This window comes from Oncorhynchus nerka, linkage group LG18, assembly GCF_034236695.1.
Source record: "Oncorhynchus nerka isolate Pitt River linkage group LG18, Oner_Uvic_2.0, whole genome shotgun sequence".
NCBI classification, from domain to species: Eukaryota; Metazoa; Chordata; class Actinopteri; order Salmoniformes; family Salmonidae; genus Oncorhynchus; species Oncorhynchus nerka.
In genome coordinates, this window is record NC_088413.1 from 10,819,674 (window position 1) to 10,839,225 (window position 19,552).

General features: G+C 47.8%; 1 non-coding gene across 1 annotated transcript; it reads left to right on the forward strand.

Moving 5' to 3' along the window:
* Positions 1-1,337: 1,337 nt before the first annotated feature.
* On the forward strand, positions 1,338-1,502 carry LOC135562026 (U1 spliceosomal RNA). The gene has a single exon (XR_010459849.1). It is a non-coding gene; the product is annotated as a U1 spliceosomal RNA (small nuclear RNA).
* The last annotated feature ends 18,050 nt before the right edge of the window (positions 1,503-19,552 follow it).

Below are 19,552 nucleotides of genomic sequence, written 5' to 3' on the forward strand. Positions count from 1 at the left end.
CTCTGAAATTACAACCCACTTTGACATTACAACCCACTGACAATACAACCCGCGTTGACATTACAACCCAGTGACATTACAAACCACTTTCACATTACAACCCACTGACTTTACAACCCACTGACATTACAACCCACTGACATTACAACCCACTGACATTACAACCTACTGATATTACAACCCACTGACATTACAACCCACTGACATTACAACCCACTGACATTACAACCCACTGATACTACAACCCACTGACATTACAACCCACTGACATTACAACCCACTGACATTACAACATACTGACATTACAACCCACGTTGACATTACAACCCACTGACATTACAACCCACTGACAATACAACCCACTTTGACATTACAACCCACTGACATTACAACCCACTGACATTACAACCCACTGACATTACAACCCACTGACACTACAACCCACTGTCATTACAACCCACTGACATTACAACCCACGTTGACATTACAACCCACTGACATTACAACCCACTGACATTACAACCCACTGACATGACAACCCACTGACATTACAACCCACTGACATTACAACCCACTTTGACATTACAACCCACTGACATTACAACCCACTGACATTACAACCCACTGACATTACAACCCACTGACATGACAACCCACTGACATTACAACCCACTGACATTACAACCCACTTTGACATTACAACCCACTGACATTACAACCCACTTTGACATTACAACCCACTTTGAGAACGTGTAGGAAGGTATTTTGCCAACATCTATTTAGACTATTTAGACAATTACAAATACGAGTATGGCCATGTCAGCACACCCGAGTAGCTTCTACTGTGTCTTTTTGTTGATTAAGTAGTAGGCTACTGTTTCTCCTCCATATCTGTGGTTCGTATGCCACCCTGTGGTCAATGGTGGAATCATATTTTACTGAGAGCAGAAAACAAGCGTGATGAAACTATTCCTACAACGTCTGGAACGCTACAAAACACCAGAAATAAGTGGTGTCTATCGGTTGGCTGTGTGCACGAATGTGATTTCAGCATTTTGGTACATCGCCTACTTGTGTGTAACCAGACGGACATTTAGAGAACATATTCAATGTGTATATAATTTCTACCGTGTTGCATGATGAGAAAACAATCGGTCCGTGAAATAATATAGTAATACAAAATGTATTGCTTTTCCTTCGACTTGTCCGCAACTGTATTCGTAAACGACATTAAACCTTGTTCAATATGATGTGGTATTATCAGTAGTAGAAGTGGTAACCGTGAGTCAAACACCTTTCTCCTGGAACGAGTGCTCCTCTACCAACGTGTACAACTCATACTTACCTGGCAAGGGAGACACCGTGATCAAGAAGGCGGTTCACCCAGGGCGAGGCTCAAGCCATTGCACTCCGGCTGTGCTGACCCCTGCGAATTTCTCAAATGTGGAAATCTCGATTGCATAATTTATGGTAGTGGGGGACTGCGTTCGCGCTCTCCCCTGATCTTGATGTAAAAAGTAATCTCACCTTAAAATGTCGTATATTGTTGTAGTTACGTTGACTCTTGAATAATGTAGTTTCCTCTATCAGGAGATTTATCTACGTTTTGCTGTTCTTCCACTTCGAATGAGTGCTTTTAAAATAGTCCTGGTGGTGTGTAATCTCAATCCTATTGGTGTGTAATCTCAGTCCTAGTGGTGTGTAATCCCAGTCCTGGTGGGTTGTAATCTCAGTCCCAGTGGTGTGTAATCTCAGTCCCAGTGGTGTGTAATCTCAGTCCTAGTGGTCTGTAATGTCAGTCCTAGTGGTGTGTAATCTCAGTCCTAATGGTGTGTAATCCCAGTCCTAGTGGTGTGTAGTCCTACTGGTGTGTAATCTCAGTCCTAGTGGTGTGTAATCTCAGTCCTAGTGGTGTGTAGTCCCAGCACATTTAGAAATGATAATTTAGCCTGAACATGACAGGGTTTATTATAGCAATGATAGCATAGAGATATGACACCATACATTTATATTACACAATGATTCACTATAGCTCATATTAAATAAACCTGTATTACTTCACAAGGTGGTGTAGACCTACAGGCCAGGTATCCCTATGTAGAAGACATGAATCAGGCTCATGGTCTGAGTTATGAGTTAGCCCTGCCCAAATAAGGACATTTCCTCTTGGTCTCATTGGTCAAGACGTTGGTTTTCTCCCGTGGGAGATCAGGGGTTCACGACTACGTCTGACATCTATAAAGGCCTATCTCACCCCAACCAATATGTACCAATGTCCTTATTTGGGCAGGGCTACCTCATAACCAAACCATGATCCTGATTCATGTCTTCTACAAAGGCATACCTGGCCTCAGTTTCCAACATCTACTTACATCTCATGCTATCTTACTAGATGGTGAAACAGAGCACATCAGTGAGAATCCAGGCTAACTTGACCAATCCAGTACTAGATGGTGAAACAGAGCACATCCGTAGGACTCCAGGCTAACTTGACTAGAGGGTGAAACAGAGCACATCAGTAGGACTCCAGGCTAACTTGACCAATCCAGTACTAGATGGTGAAACAGAGCACATCAGTAGGACTCCAGGCTAACTTGACCAATCCAATACTAGAGGGTGAAACAGAGCACATCAGTAGGACTCCAGGCTAACTTGACCAATCCAATACTAGAGGGTGAAACAGAGCACATCAGTAGGACTCCAGGCTAACTTGACCAATCCAATACTAGATGGTGAAACAGAGCACATCAGTAGGACTCCATATTGTCTGGAATAACAACAGCAGAATAGCAGTGGAATGTGTGAGAGGATTTTATACTGTATCCAGGAAACAGGGTGTAGTAACATCATAAATCCAGCAGGTAGTGTGAGTGAGCCAGCAAACCATCACATTCAGTCAGTCCCTCACAGTACCTTCAAGTTAGTTCTGCATGACAAAACACTCGTACCTGATCTATCTACACAACACATTTCTATACCTGAACATGTAAAGTTTTGATTTTTAACGTTGCACCCACCTGAACAGACCCTCTTGCAGATGTATTTCACCCGTTAGCTACAGATGTATTTCACCCGCTAGCTACAGATGTATTTCACCCGCTAGCTACAGATGTATTTCACCCGCTAGCTACAGATGTATTTCACCCGCTAGCTACAGATGTATTTCACCCGCTAGCTACAGATGTATTTCACCCGCTAGCTACAGATGTATTTCACCCGCTAGCTACAGATGTATTTCACCCACTAGCTTCAGATGTATTTCACCCGCTAGCTACAGATGTATTTCACCCGCTAGCTACAGATGTATTTCACCCGCTAGCTGCAGATGTATTTCACCCGCTAGCTACAGATGTATTTCACCCGCTAGCTACAGATGTATTTCACCCGCTAGCTGCAGATGTATTTCACCCGCTAGCTACAGATGTATTTCACCCGCTAGCTACAGATGTATTTCACCTGCTAGCTACAGATGTATTTCACCCGCTAGCTACAGATGTATTTCACCCGCTAGCTACAGATGTATTTCACCCGCTAGCTGCAGATGTATTTTACCTGCTAGCTACAGATGTATTTTACCCGCTAGCTAAAGACAGAGGATAAGCTTTCATTTCCAATCCCTAACCTTAACCATTAGATCAGGGGTGTCAAACTCATTTTGTCCCGAGAGGCGCCATCGGTATTCAACGAGGTCCGGAGGACCGCAATCAAAGCTGGTTATATTTCCTTGCCGTCAAAATTTGCACTAAATAGACCTCTATTCATAGTTTTTGGAATGTGCATTGCTCCCTGACTGTGTAGTGATTATTAGCAATCTAGAAATGCTTGAATATAGGTCCATTATCCTTTCTACGCAGCACCGCCAGGTAGTGACTGAGGAGACTAGCACCGCCAGGTAGTGACTGAGGAGACTAGCACCGCCAGGTAGTGACTGAGGAGACTAGCACCGCCAGGTAGTGACTGAGGAGACTAGCACCGCCAGGTATTGACTGAGGAGACTAGCACCGCCAGGTATTGACTGAGGAGACTAGCACCACCAGGTAGTGACTGAGGAGACTAGCACCGCCAGGTATTGACTGAGGAGACTAGCACCGCCAGGTATTGACTGAGGAGACTAGCACCGCCAGGTATTGACTGAGGAGACTAGCACCACCAGGTAGTGACTGAGGAGACTAGCACCGCCAGGTATTGACTGAGGAGACTAGCACCGCCAGGTATTGACTGAGGAGACTAGCACCGCCAGGTAGTGACTGAGGAGACTAGCACCGCCAGGTATTGACTGAGGAGACTAGCACCGCCAGGTAGTGACTGAGGAGACTAGCACCGCCAGGTAGTGACTGAGGAGACTAGCACCGCCAGGTAGTGACTGATGAGACTAGCACCACCAGGTAGTGACTGAGGAGACTAGCACAGCCAGGTAGTGACTGAGGAGACTAGCACCACCAGGTAGTGACTGTGAGGAGTCGGTAATATAGAGACTAGCATCACCAGGTAGTGACTGTGAGGAGTCTGTAATATAGAGACTAGCACCACCAGGTAGTGACGGCGAGGAGTCTGTAATATAGACTAGCACCACCAGGTAGTGACTGTGAGGAGTCTGTAATATAGAGACTAGCACCGCCAGGTAGTGACTGTGAGGAGTCTGTAATATAGAGACTAGCACCACCAGGTAGTGACTGTGAGGGGTCTGTAATATAGAGACTAGCACCACCAGGTAGTGAAGGTGAGGAGTCTGTAATATAGAGACTAGCACCACCAGGTAGTGACTGTGAGGAGTCTGTAATATAGAGACTAGCACCACCAGGTAATGACTGAGGAGTCTGTAATATAGAGATTATGTAGTGACTGTGAGGAGTCTGTAATATAGAGACTTGCACCACCAGGTAGTGACGGTGAGGAGTTTATAATATAGAGACTAGCAACACCAGGTAGTAATGGTGAGGAGTCTGTAATATCGAGACTAGCACCACAAGGTGTGACTGTTAGGAGTCTGTAATATAGAGACTTGCACCACCAGGTAGTCACGGTGAGGCGTCTGTAATATAAAGACTAGCACCACTAGGTAGTAACGGTGAGGCCTATCCCTGTAATATAGAGACTGCACCACCAGGTAGTGACGGTGAGGCCTATCCCTGTAATATAGAGACTGCACCACCAGGTAGTAACGGTGAGGCCTATCCCTGTAATATAGAGACTTGCACCACCAGGTAGTCACGGTGAGGCGTCTGTAATATAAAGACTAGCACCACTAGGTAGTAACGGTGAGGCCTATCCCTGTAATATAGAGACTGCACCACCAGGTAGTAACGGTGAGGCCTATCCCTGTAATATAGAGACTGCACCACCAGGTAGTGACGGTGAGGAGTCTGTAATATCGAGACTAGCACCAACAGGTAGTGACTGTCAGGAGTCTGTAATATAGAGACCAGCACCACCAGGTAGTGACTTTGAGGCCTATCCCTGTAATATAGATACTAGCACCACCACTAGCACCACCAGGTAGTGACGGTGGGGAGTCTGTAATATAGAGACTAGCACCACCAGGTAGTGACTGTCAGGAGTCTTTAATATAGAGACTAGCACCACCAGGTAGTGACTGTCACGAGTCTGTAATATAGAGACTAGCACCACCAGGTAGTGACCGTGAGAAGTCTGTAAAATAGAGACTAGCACCACCAGGTAGTGACGGTGAGGAGTCTGTAATATAGAGACTAGCACCACCAGGTTGTGACTGTCAGGAGTCTGTAATATCGAGACTAGCACCACCAGGTAGTGACTGTCAGGAGTCTGTAATATAGAGACTAGCACCACCAGGTAGTGACGGTGAGGAATCTGTATTATAGAGACTAACACCCCAGGTAGTGACGGTGAGGAGTCTGTAATATAGAGACTAGCACCACCACTAACACCACCAGGTAGTGACTGTCAGGAGTATTTAATATAGAGACTTGCACCACCAGGTAGTGACGGTGAGGAGTTTATAATATAGAGACTAGCAACACCAGGTAGTAATGGTGAGGAATCTGTAATATCGAGACTAGCACCACAAGGTAGTGACTGTTAGGAGTCTGTAATATAGAGACTTGCACCACCAGGTAGTCACGGTGAGGCGTCTGTAATATAAAGACTAGCACCACCAGGTAGTAACGGTGAGGCCTATCCCTGTAATATAGAGACTGCACCACCAGGTAGTGACGGTGAGGCCTATCCCTGTAATATAGAGACTGCACCACCAGGTAGTGACGGTGAGGAGTCTGTAATATCGAGACTAGCACCACCAGGTAGTGACTTTGAGGCCTATCCCTGTAATATAGATACTAGCACCACCACTAGCACCACCAGGTAGTGACGGTGAGGAGTCTGTAATATAGAGACTAGCACCACCAGGTAGTGACTGTCAGGAGTCTTTAATATAGAGACTAGCACCACCAGGTAGTGACTGTCACGAGTCTGTAATATAGAGACTAGCACCACCAGGTAGTGACTGTGAGAAGTCTGTAAAATAGAGACTAGCACCACCAGGTAGTGACGGTGAGGAGTCTGTAATATAGAGACTAGCACCACCAGGTAGTGACTGTCAGGAGTCTGTAATATAGAGACTAGCACCACCAGGTAGTGACGGTGAGGAATCTGTATTATAGAGACTAACACCCCAGGTAGTGACGATGAGGAGTCTGTAATATAGAGACTAGCACCACCAGGTAGTGACTGTCAGGAGTCTGTAATATAGAGACTAGCACCACCAGGTAGTGACGGTGAGGAGTCTGTAATATAGAGACTAGCACCACCAGGTTGTGACTGTCAGGAGTCTGTAATATCGAGACTAGCACCACCAGGTAGTGACTGTCAGGAGTCTGTAATATAGAGACTAGCACCACCAGGTAGTGACGGTGAGGAATCTGTATTATAGAGACTAACACCCCAGGTAGTGACGGTGAGGAGTCTGTAATATAGAGACTAGCACCACCACTAACACCACCAGGTAGTGACTGTCAGGAGTATTTAATATAGAGACTTGCACCACCAGGTAGTGACGGTGAGGAGTTTATAATATAGAGACTAGCAACACCAGGTAGTAATGGTGAGGAATCTGTAATATCGAGACTAGCACCACAAGGTAGTGACTGTTAGAGTCTGTAATATAGAGACTTGCACCACCAGGTAGTCACGGTGAGGCGTCTGTAATATAAAGACTAGCACCACCAGGTAGTAACGGTGAGGCCTATCCCTGTAATATAGAGACTGCACCACCAGGTAGTGACGGTGAGGCCTATCCCTGTAATATAGAGACTGCACCACCAGGTAGTGACGGTGAGGAGTCTGTAATATCGAGACTAGCACCACCAGGTAGTGACTTTGAGGCCTATCCCTGTAATATAGATACTAGCACCACCACTAGCACCACCAGGTAGTGACGGTGAGGAGTCTGTAATATAGAGACTAGCACCACCAGGTAGTGACTGTCAGGAGTCTTTAATATAGAGACTAGCACCACCAGGTAGTGACTGTCACGAGTCTGTAATATAGAGACTAGCACCACCAGGTAGTGACTGTGAGAAGTCTGTAAAATAGAGACTAGCACCACCAGGTAGTGACGGTGAGGAGTCTGTAATATAGAGACTAGCACCACCAGGTAGTGACTGTCAGGAGTCTGTAATATAGAGACTAGCACCACCAGGTAGTGACGGTGAGGAATCTGTATTATAGAGACTAACACCCCAGGTAGTGACGATGAGGAGTCTGTAATATAGAGACTAGCACCACCAGGTAGTGACTGTCAGGAGTCTGTAATATAGAGACTAGCACCACCAGGTAGTGACGGTGAGGAGTCTGTAATATAGAGACTAGCACCACCAGGTAGTGACGGTGAGGAGTCTGTAATATAGAGACTAGCACCACCAGGTAGTGACTGTCAGGAGTCTGTAATATAGAGACTAACACCACCAGGTAGTGACGATGAGGAGTCTGTAATATAGAGACTATCACCCCAGGTAGTGACGGTGAGGAGTCTGTAATATAGAGACTAGCACCACCAGGTAGTGACGGCGAGGAGTCTGTAATATAGAGACTAGCACCACCAGGTAGTGACGGTGAGGAGTCTGTAATATAGAGACTAGCACCACCACTAATACCACCAGGTAGTGACTGTCAGGAGTATTTAATATAGAGACTAGCACCACCAGGTAGTGACGGTGTGGAGTCTGTAATATAGAGACTAGCACCACCAGGTAGTGACTGTCAGGAGTCTTTAATATAGAGACTAGCACCACCAGGTAGTGACTGTCACGAGTCTGTAATATAGAGACTAGCACCACCAGGTAGTGACCGTGAGAAGTCTGTAAAATAGAGACTAGCACCACCAGGTAGTGACGGTGAGGAGTCTGTAATATCGAGACTAGCACCACCAGGTTGTGACTGTCAGGAGTCTGCAATATCGAGACTAGCACCACCAGGTAGTGACTTTGAGGCCTATCCCTGTAATATAGATACTAGCACCACCACTAGCACCACCAGGTAGTGACGGTGAGGAGTCTGTAATATAGAGACTAGCACCACCAGGTAGTGACTGTCAGGAGTCTTTAATATAGAGACTAGCACCACCAGGTAGTGACTGTCACGAGTCTGTAATATAGAGACTAGCACCACCAGGTAGTGACTGTGAGAAGTCTGTAAAATAGAGACTAGCACCACCAGGTAGTGACGGTGAGGAGTCTGTAATATAGAGACTAGCACCACCAGGTAGTGACTGTCAGGAGTCTGTAATATAGAGACTAGCACCACCAGGTAGTGACGGTGAGGAATCTGTATTATAGAGACTAACACCCCAGGTAGTGACGATGAGGAGTCTGTAATATAGAGACTAGCACCACCAGGTAGTGACTGTCAGGAGTCTGTAATATAGAGACTAGCACCACCAGGTAGTGACGGTGAGGAGTCTGTAATATAGAGACTAGCACCACCAGGTAGTGACGGCGAGGAGTCTGTAATATAGAGACTAGCACCACCAGGTAGTGACTGTCAGGAGTCTGTAATATAGAGACTAACACCACCAGGTAGTGACGATGAGGAGTCTGTAATATAGAGACTATCACCCCCAGGTAGTGACGGTGAGGAGTCTGTAATATAGAGACTAGCACCACCAGGTAGTGACGGCGAGGAGTCTGTAATATAGAGACTAGCACCACCAGGTAGTAGTGACGGTGAGGAGTCTGTAATATAGAGACTAGCACCACCACTAATACCACCAGGTAGTGACTGTCAGGAGTATTTAATATAGAGACTAGCACCACCAGGTAGTGACGGTGTGGAGTCTGTAATATAGAGACTAGCACCACCAGGTAGTGACTGTCAGGAGTCTTTAATATAGAGACTAGCACCACCAGGTAGTGACTGTCACGAGTCTGTAATATAGAGACTAGCACCACCAGGTAGTGACCGTGAGAAGTCTGTAAAATAGAGACTAGCACCACCAGGTAGTGACGGTGAGGAGTCTGTAATATCGAGACTAGCACCACCAGGTTGTGACTGTCAGGAGTCTGCAATATCGAGACTAGCACCACCAGGTAGTGACTGTCAGGAGTCTGTAATATAGAGACTAGCACTACCAGGTAGTGACGGTGAGGAATCTGTATTATAGAGACTAACACCCCAGGTAGTGACGGTGAGGAGTCTGTAATATAGAGACTAGCACCACCAGGTAGTGACTGTCAGGAGTCTGTAGAGACTGAGGAGTCTGTAATATAGAGACTAGCACCACCAGGTAATGACGGTGAGGAGTCTGTAATATAGAGACTAGCACCACTAGGTAGTGACTGTCAGGAGTCTGTAATATAGAGACTAGCACCACCAGGTAGTGACTGTCAGGAGTCTGTAATATAGAGACTAGCACCACCAGGTAGTGACGGTGAGGAGTCTGTAATATAGAGACTAGCATCACCAGGTAGTGACTGTGAGGAGTCTGTAATATAGAGACTAGCACCACCAGGTAGTGACGGCGAGGAGTCTGTAATATAGAGACTAGCACCACCAGGTAGTGACTGTGAGGAGTCTGTAATATAGAGACTAGCACCGCCAGGTAGTGACTGTGAGGAGTCTGTAATATAGAGACTAGCACCACCAGGTAGTGACTGTGAGGAGTCTGTAATATAGAGACTAGCACCACCAGGTAGTGAAGGTGAGGAGTCTGTAATATAGAGACTAGCACCACCAGGTAGTGACTGTGAGGAGTCTGTAATATAGAGACTAGCACCACCAGGTAATGACTGAGGAGTCTGTAATATAGAGATTATGTAGTGACTGTGAGGAGTCTGTAATGTAGAGACTTGCACCACCAGGTAGTGACGGTGAGGAGTTTATAATATAGAGACTAGCAACACCAGGTAGTAATGGTGAGGAGTCTGTAATATCGAGACTAGCACCACAAGGTAGTGACTGTTAGGAGTCTGTAATATAGAGACTTGCACCACCAGGTAGTCACGGTGAGGCGTCTGTAATATAAAGACTAGCACCACCAGGTAGTAACGGTGAGGCCTCTCCCTGTAATATAGAGACTGCACCACCAGGTAGTGACGGTGAGGCCTATCCCTGTAATATAGAGACTGCACCACCAGGTAGTAACGGTGAGGCCTATCCCTGTAATATAGAGACTGCACCACCAGGTAGTGACGGTGGGGAGTCTGTAATATCGAGACTAGCACCAACAGGTAGTGACTGTCAGGAGTCTGTAATATAGAGACCAGCACCACCAGGTAGTGACTTTGAGGCCTATCCCTGTAATATAGATACTAGCACCACCACTAGCACCACCAGGTAGTGACGGTGAGGAGTCTGTAATATAGAGACTAGCACCACCAGGTAGTGACTGTCAGGAGTCTTTAATATAGAGACTAGCACCACCAGGTAGTGACTGTCACGAGTCTGTAATATAGAGACTAGCACCACCAGGTAGTGACCGTGAGAAGTCTGTAAAATAGAGACTAGCACCACCAGGTAGTGACGGTGAGGAGTCTGTAATATAGAGACTAGCACCACCAGGTTGTGACTGTCAGGAGTCTGTAATATCGAAACTAGCACCACCAGGTAGTGACTGTCAGGAGTCTGTAATATAGAGACTAGCACCACCAGGTAGTGACGGTGAGGAATCTGTATTATAGAGACTAACACCCCAGGTAGTGACGGTGAGGAGTCTGTAATATAGAGACTAGCACCACCAGGTAGTGACTGTCAGGAGTCTGTAGAGACTGAGGAGTCTGTAATATAGAGACTAGCACCACCAGGTAATGACGGTGAGGAGTCTGTAATATAGAGACTAGCACCACTAGGTAGTGACTGTCAGGAGTCTGTAATATAGAGACTAGCACCACCAGGTAGTGACGGTGAGGAGTCTGTAATATAGAGACTAGCACCACCAGGTAGTGACGGTGAGGAGTCTGTAATATAGAGACTAGCACCACCAGGTAGTGACTGTCAGGAGTCTGTAATATAGAGACTAACACCACCAGGTAGTGACGATGAGGAGTCTGTAATATAGAGACTATCACCCCCAGGTAGTGACGGTGAGGAGTCTGTAATACAGAGACTAGCACCACCAGGTAGTGACGGCGAGGAGTCTGTAATATAGAGACTAGCACCACCAGGTAGTAGTGACGGTGAGGAGTCTGTAATATAGAGACTAGCACCACCACTAACACCACCAGGTAGTGACTGTCAGGAGTATTTAATATAGAGACTTGCACCACCAGGTAGTGACGGTGAGGAGTTTATAATATAGAGACTAGCAACACCAGGTAGTAATGGTGAGGAGTCTGTAATATCGAGACTAGCACCAAAAGGTAGTGACTGTTAGGAGTCTGTAATATAGAGACTTGCACCACCAGGTAGTCACGGTGAGGCGTCTGTAATATAAAGACTAGCACCACCAGGTAGTAACGGTGAGGCCTATCCCTGTAATATAGAGACTGCACCACCAGGTAGTGACGGTGAGGCCTATCCCTGTAATATAGAGACTGCACCACCAGGTAGTAACGGTGAGGCCTATCCCTGTAATATAGAGACTGCACCACCAGGTAGTGACGGTGAGGAGTCTGTAATATCGAGACTAGCACCAACAGGTAGTGACTGTCAGGAGTCTGTAATATAGAGACCAGCACCACCAGGTAGTGACTTTGAGGCCTATCCCTGTAATATAGATACTAGCACCACCACTAGCACCACCAGGTAGTGACGGCGAGGAGTCTGTAATATAGAGACTAGCACCACCAGGTAGTGACTGTCAGGAGACTTTAATATAGAGACTAGCACCACCAGGTAGTGACTGTCACGAGTCTGTAATATAGAGACTAGCACCACCAGGTAGTGACCGTGAGAAGTCTGTAAAATAGAGACTAGCACCACCAGGTAGTGACGGTGAGGAGTCTGTAATATAGAGACTATCACCCCCAGGTAGTGACTGTCAGGAGTCTGTAATATCGAGACTAGCACCACCAGGTTGTGACTGTCAGGAGTCTGTAATATAGAGACTAGCACCACCAGGTAGTGACGGTGAGGAATCTGTATTATAGAGACTAACACCCCAGGTAGTGACGGTGAGGAGTCTGTAATATAGAGACTAGCACCACCAGGTAGTGACTGTCAGGAGTCTGTAGAGACTGAGGAGTCTGTAATATAGAGACTAGCACCACCAGGTAATGACGGTGAGGAGTCTGTAATATAGAGACTAGCACCACCAGGTAGTGACGGTGAGGAGTCTGTAATATAGAGACTAGCACCACCAGGTAGTGACGGTGAGGAGTCTGTAATATAGAGACTAGCACCACCAGGTAGTGACTGTCAGGAGTCTGTAGAGACTGAGGAGTCTGTAATATAGAGACTAGCACCACCAGGTAATGACGGTGAGGAGTCTGTAATATCGAGACTAGCACCACCAGGTAGTGACGGCGAGGAGTCTGTAATATAGAGACTAGCACCACCAGGTAGTAGTGACGGCGAGGAGTCTGTAATATAGAGACTAGCACCACCACTAACACCACCAGGTAGTGACTGTCAGGAGTATTTAATATAAAGACTAGCACCACCAGGTAGTGACGGTGAGGAGTCTGTAATATAGAGACTAGCACCACCAGGTAGTGACGGTGAGGAGTCTGTAATATAGAGACTAGCACCACCAGGTTGTGACTGTCAGGAGTCTGTAATATCGAGACTAGCACCACCAGGTTGTGACTGTCAGGAGTCTGTAATATCGAGACTAGCACCACCAGGTAGTGACTGTCAGGAGTCTGTAATATAGAGACTAGCACCACCAGGTAGTGACGGTGAGGAATCTGTATTATAGAGACTGACACCCCAGGTAGTGACGGTGAGGAGTCTGTAATATAGAGACTAGCACCACCAGGTAGTGACTGTCAGGAGTCTGTAGAGACTGAGGAGTCTGTAATATAGAGACTAGCACCACCAGGTAATGATGGTGAGGAGTCTGTAATATAGAGACTAGCACCACTAGGTAGTGACTGTTAGGAGTCTTTAATATAGAGACTAGCACCACCAGGTAGTGACTGTCACGAGTCTGTAATATAGAGACTAGCACCACCAGGTAGTGACTGTCAGGAGTCTGTAATATAGAGACTAGCACCACCAGGTAGTGACGGTGAGGAATCTGTAATATAGAGACTAGCACCACCAGGTTGTGACTGTCAGGAGTCTGTAATATCGAGACTAGCACCACCAGGTAGTGACTGTCAGGAGTCTGTAATATAGAGACTAGCACCACCAGGTAGTGACGGTGAGGAATCTGTATTATAGAGACTAACACCCCAGGTAGTGACTGTGAGGAGTCTGTAATATAGAGACTAGCACCACCAGGTAGTGACGGCGAGGAGTCTGTAATATAGAGACTAGCACCACCAGGTAGTAGTGACGGTGAGGAGTCTGTAATATAGAGACTAGCACCACCACTAACACCACCAGGTAGTGACTGTCAGGAGTATTTAATATAGAGACTAGCACCACCAGGTAGTGACGGTGAGGAGTCTGTAATATAGAGACTAGCACCACCAGGTAGTGACTGTCAGGAGTCTTTAATATAGAGACTAGCACCACCAGGTAGTGACTGTCACGAGTCTGTAATATAGAGACTAGCACCACCAGGTAGTGACTGTCACGAGTCTGTAATATAGAGACTAGCACCACCAGGTAGTGACCGTGAGAAGTCTGTAAAATAGAGACTAGCACCACCAGGTAGTGACGGTGAGGAGTCTGTAATATAGTGACTAGCACCACCAGGTTGTGACTGTCAGGAGTCTGTAATATCGAGACTAGCACCACCAGGTAGTGACTGTCAGGAGTCTGTAATATAGAGACTAGCACCACCAGGTAGTGACGGTGAGGAATCTGTATTATAGAGACTAACACCCCAGGTAGTGACGGTGAGGAGTCTGTAATATAGAGACTAGCACCACCAGGTAGTGACTGTCAGGAGTCTGTAGAGACTGAAGAGTCTGTAATATAGAGACTAGCACCACCAGGTAATGACGGTGAGGAGTCTGTAATATAGAGACTAGCACCACTAGGTAGTGACTGTCAGGAGTCTGTAATATAGAGACTAGCACCACCAGGTAGTGACGGTGAGGAGTCTGTAATATAGAGACTAGCACCACCAGGTAGTGACGGTGAGGAGTCTGTAATATAGAGACTAGCACCACCAGGTAGTGACTGTCAGGAGTCTGTAATATAGAGACTAACACCACCAGGTAGTGACGATGAGGAGTCTGTAATATAGAGACTATCACCCCCAGGTAGTGACGGTGAGGAGTCTGTAATGTAGAGACTAGCACCACCAGGTAGTGACGGCGAGGAGTCTGTAATATAGAGACTAGCACCACCAGGTAGTAGTGACGGTGAGGAGTCTGTAATATAGAGACTAGCACCACCACTAGCACCACCAGGTAGTGACTGTCAGGAGTATTTAATATAGAGACTAGCACCACCAGGTAGTGACGGTGAGGAGTCTGTAATATAGAGACTAGCACCACCAGGTAGTGACGGCGAGGAGTCTGTAATATAGAGACTAGTACCACCAGGTAGTGACGGTGAGGAGTCTGTAATATAGAGACTAGCACCACCAGGTAGTAGTGACGGTGAGGAGTCTGTAATATAGAGACTAGCACCACCACTAGCACCACCAGGTAGTGACTGTCAGGAGTATTTAATATAGAGACTAGCACCACCAGGTAGTGACGGTGAGGAGTCTGTAATATAGAGACTAGCACCACCAGGTAGTGACTGTGAGGAGTCTGTAATATAGAGACTAGCACCACCAGGTAGTGACGGTGAGGAGTCTGTAATATGGAGACTAGCACCACCAGGTAGTGACTGTGAGGAGTCTGTAATATAGAGACTAGCACCACCAGGTAGTGACTGTGAGGAGTCTGTAAAATAGAGACTAGCACCACCAGGTAATGACTGAGGAGTCTGTAATATAGAGACTAGCACCCCCAGGTAGTGACGGTGAGGAGTCTGTAATATAGAGACTAGCACCACCAGGTAGTGACGGTGAGGAGTCTGTAATATAGAGACTAGCACCACCAGGTAGTGACGGTGAGGAGTCTGTAATATAGAGACTAGCACCACCAGGTAGTAACTGTCAGGAGTCTGTAATATAGAGACTAGCACCACCTGGTAGTGACGGTGAGGAGTCTGTAATATAGAGACTAGCACCACCAGGTAGTGACGGTGAGGAGTCTGTAATATAGTGACTAGCACCACCAGGTTTCATTACAGTCCCAACGGTGTGATTTGTTTGATCGTAGCTAGCTACATAGCTAGCTACATAGCCGTCTTTGTTTCAAAGATAATTGTGTAGTCTAGAGCGATTTTCTAGGTTAGCTAGCCAGCTATTGTCGTTCTCCTAACGCAACGTAACGTAACCAACACTGCTAGCTAGCCAGCTTGCCCCCGAAAAGCAGCATTGTAGAAACTTCACACTCAACGGAACGACTTGATTAGGGTAGTGTCAACAACGCAGCTAGCCTACCTCAGCAGTACTGTATCATTTTAATCATTTTAGTCAATTAGATTCTTGCTACGTAAGCTTAACTTTCTGAACATTCGAGACGTGTAGTCCACTTGTCATTCCAATCTCCTCTGCATTAGCGTAGCCTCTTCTCTAGCCTGTCAACTATGTGTCTGTCTATCCCTGTTCTCTCCTCTCTGCACAGACCATACAAACGCTCCACACCGCATGGCCGCGGCCACCCTAATCTGGTGGTCCCAGCGCGCACGACCCACGTGGAGTTCCAGGTCTCCGGTAGCCTCTGGAACTGCCGATCTGCGGCCAACAAGGCAGAGTTCATCTCAGCCTATGCCTCCCTCCAGTCCCTCGACTTCGTGGCTCTGACGGAAACATGGATCACCACAGACAACACCGCTGACTCCTACTGCTCTCTCTTCGTCCACCCACGTGCTCTCGCACACCCCGAGAGCTTCTGGTCAGCGGGGTGGTGGCACCGGGATCCTCATCTCTCCCAAGTGGTCATTCTCTCTTTCTCCCTTACCCATCTGTCTATCGCCTCCTTTGAATTCCATGCTGTCACAGTTACCAGCCCTTTCAAGCTTAACATCCTTATCATTTATCGCCCTCCAGGTTCCCTCGGAGAGTTCATCAATGAGCTTGATGCCTTGATAAGCTCCTTTCCTGAGGACGGCTCACCTCTCACAGTTCTGGGCGACTTTAACCTCCCCACGTCTACCTTTGACTCATTCCTCTCTGCCTCCTTCTTTCCACTCCTCTCCTCTTTTGACCTCACCCTCTCACCTTCCCCCTACTCACAAGGCAGGCAATACGCACCTCATCTTTACTAGATGCTGTTCCTCCACTAACCTCATTGCAACTCCCCTCCAAGTCTCCGACCACTACCTTGTATCCTTTTCCCTCTCGCTCTCATCCAACACTTCCCACACTGCCCCTACTCGGATGGTATCGCGTCTGTCCCAACCTTCGCTCTCTCTCCCCCGCTACTCTCTCCTCTTCCATCCTATCATCTCTTCCCTCTGCTCAAACCTTCTCCAACCTATCTCCTGATTCTGCCTCCTCAACCCTCCTCTCCTCCCTTTCTGCATCCTTTGACTCTCTATGTCCCCTATCCTCCAGGCCGGCTCGGTCCTCCCCCTCCCGCTCCGTGGCTCGACGACTCATTGCGAGCTCACAGAACAGGGCTCCGGGCAGCCGAGCGGAAATGGAGGAAAACTAGCCTCCCTGCGGACCTGGCATCCTTTCACTCCCTCCTCTCTACATTTTCCTCCTCTGTCTCTGCTGCTAAATCCACTTTCTACCACTCTAAATTCCAAGCATCTGCCTCTAACCCTAGGAAGCTCTTTGCCACCTTCTCCTCCCTCTTGAATCCTCCTCCCCCTCCCCCTCCTCCCTCTCTGCAGATGACTTCGTCAACCATTTTGAAAAGAAGGTCGACGACATCCGATCCTCGTTTGCTAAGTCAAACGACACCGCTGGTTCTGCTCACACTGCCCTACCCTGTGCTCTGACCTCTTTCTCCCCTCTCTCTCCAGATGACATCTCGCGTCTTGTGACGGCCGGCCGCCCAACAACCTGCCCGCTTGACCCTATCCCCTCCTCTCTTCTCCAGACCATCTCCGGTGACCTTCTCCCTTACCTCACCTCGCTCATCAACTCATCCCTGACCGCTGGCTACGTCCCTCCCGTCTTCAAGAGAGCGAGAGTTGCACCCCTTCTGAAAAAACCTACACTCGATCCCTCCGATGTCAACAACTACAGACCAGTATCCCTTCTTTCTTTTCTCTCCAAAACTCTTGAACGTGCCGTCCTTGGCCAGCTCTCCCGCTATCTCTCTCAGAATGACCTTCTTGATCCAAATCAGTCAGGTTTCAAGACTAGTCATTCAACTGAAACTGCTCTTCTCTGTATCACGGAGGCGCTCCGCACTGCTAAAGCTAACTCTCTCTCCTCTGCTCTCATCCTTCTAGACCTATCGGCTGCTTTCGATACTGTGAACCATCAGATCCTCCTCTCCACCCTCTCCGAGTTGGGCATCTCCGGCGCGGCCCACGCTTGGATTGCGTCCTACCTGACAGGTCGCTCCTACCAGGTGGCGTGGCGAGAATCCGTCTCCTCACCACGTGCTCTCACCACTGGTGTCCCCCAGGGCTCTGTTCTAGGCCCTCTCCTATTCTCGCTATACACCAAGTCACTTGGCTCTGTCATAACCTCACATGGTCTCTCCTATCATTGCTATGCAGACGACACACAATTAATCTTCTCCTTTCCCCCTTCTGACGACCAGGTGGCGAATCGCATCTCTGCATGTCTGGCAGACATATCAGTGTGGATGACGGATCATCACCTCAAGCTGAACCTCGGCAAGACGGAGCTGCTCTTCCTCCCGGGGAAGGACTGCCCGTTCCATGATCTCGCCATCACGGTTGACAACTCCATTGTGTCCTCGTCCCAGAGCGCTAAGAACCTTGGCGTGATCCTGGACAACACCCTGTCGTTCTCAAATAACATCAAGGCGGTGGCCCGTTCCTGTAGGTTCATGCTCTACAACATCCGCAGAGTGACTGACCCTGCCTCACACAGGAAGCGGCGCAGGTCCTAATCCAGGCACTTGTCATCTCCCGTCTGGATTACTGCAACTCGCTGTTGGCTGGGCTCCCTGCCTGTGCCATTAAACCCTACAACTCATCCAGAACGCCGCAGCCCGTCTGGTGTTCAACCTTCCCAAGTTCTCTCACGTCACCCCGCTCCTCCGCTCTCTCCACTGGCTTCCAGTTGAAGCTCGCATCCGCTACAAGACCATGGTGCTTGCCTACGGAGCTGTGAGGGGAGCGGCACCTCAGTACCTCCAGGCTCTGATCAGGCCCTACACCCAAACAAGGGCACTGCGTTCATCCACCTCTGGCCTGCTCGCCTCCCTACCACTGAGGAAGTACAGTTCCCGCTCAGCCCAGTCAAAACTGTTCGCTGCTCTGGCCCCCAATGGTGGAACAAACTCCCTCACGACGCCAGGACAGCGGAGTCAATCACCACCTTCCGGAGACACCTGAAACCCCACCTCTTTAAGGAATACCTAGGATAGGATAAAGTAATCCTTCTCACCCCCCCCCCCCTTAAAAGACCTAGATGCACTATTGTAAAGTGGCTGTTCCACTGGATGTCTTAAGGTGAAAGCACCAATTTGTAAGTCGCTCTGGATAAGAGCGTCTGCTAAATGACTTAAATGTAAATGTAATGGTAGTGACTGTGAGGAATCTGTAATATAGAGACTAGCACCACCAGGTAGTGACTGTGAGGAATCTGTAATATAGAGACTAGCACCACCTGGTAGTGACGGTGAGGAGTCTGTAATATAGAGACTAGCACCACCAGGTAGTGACTGTCAGGAGTCTGTAGAGACTGAGGAGTCTGTAATATAGAGACTAGCACCACCAGGTAATGACGGTGAGGAGTCTGTAATATAGAGACTAGCACCACTAGGTAGTGACTGTCAGGAGTCTGTAATATAGAGACAGGCACCACCAGGTAGTG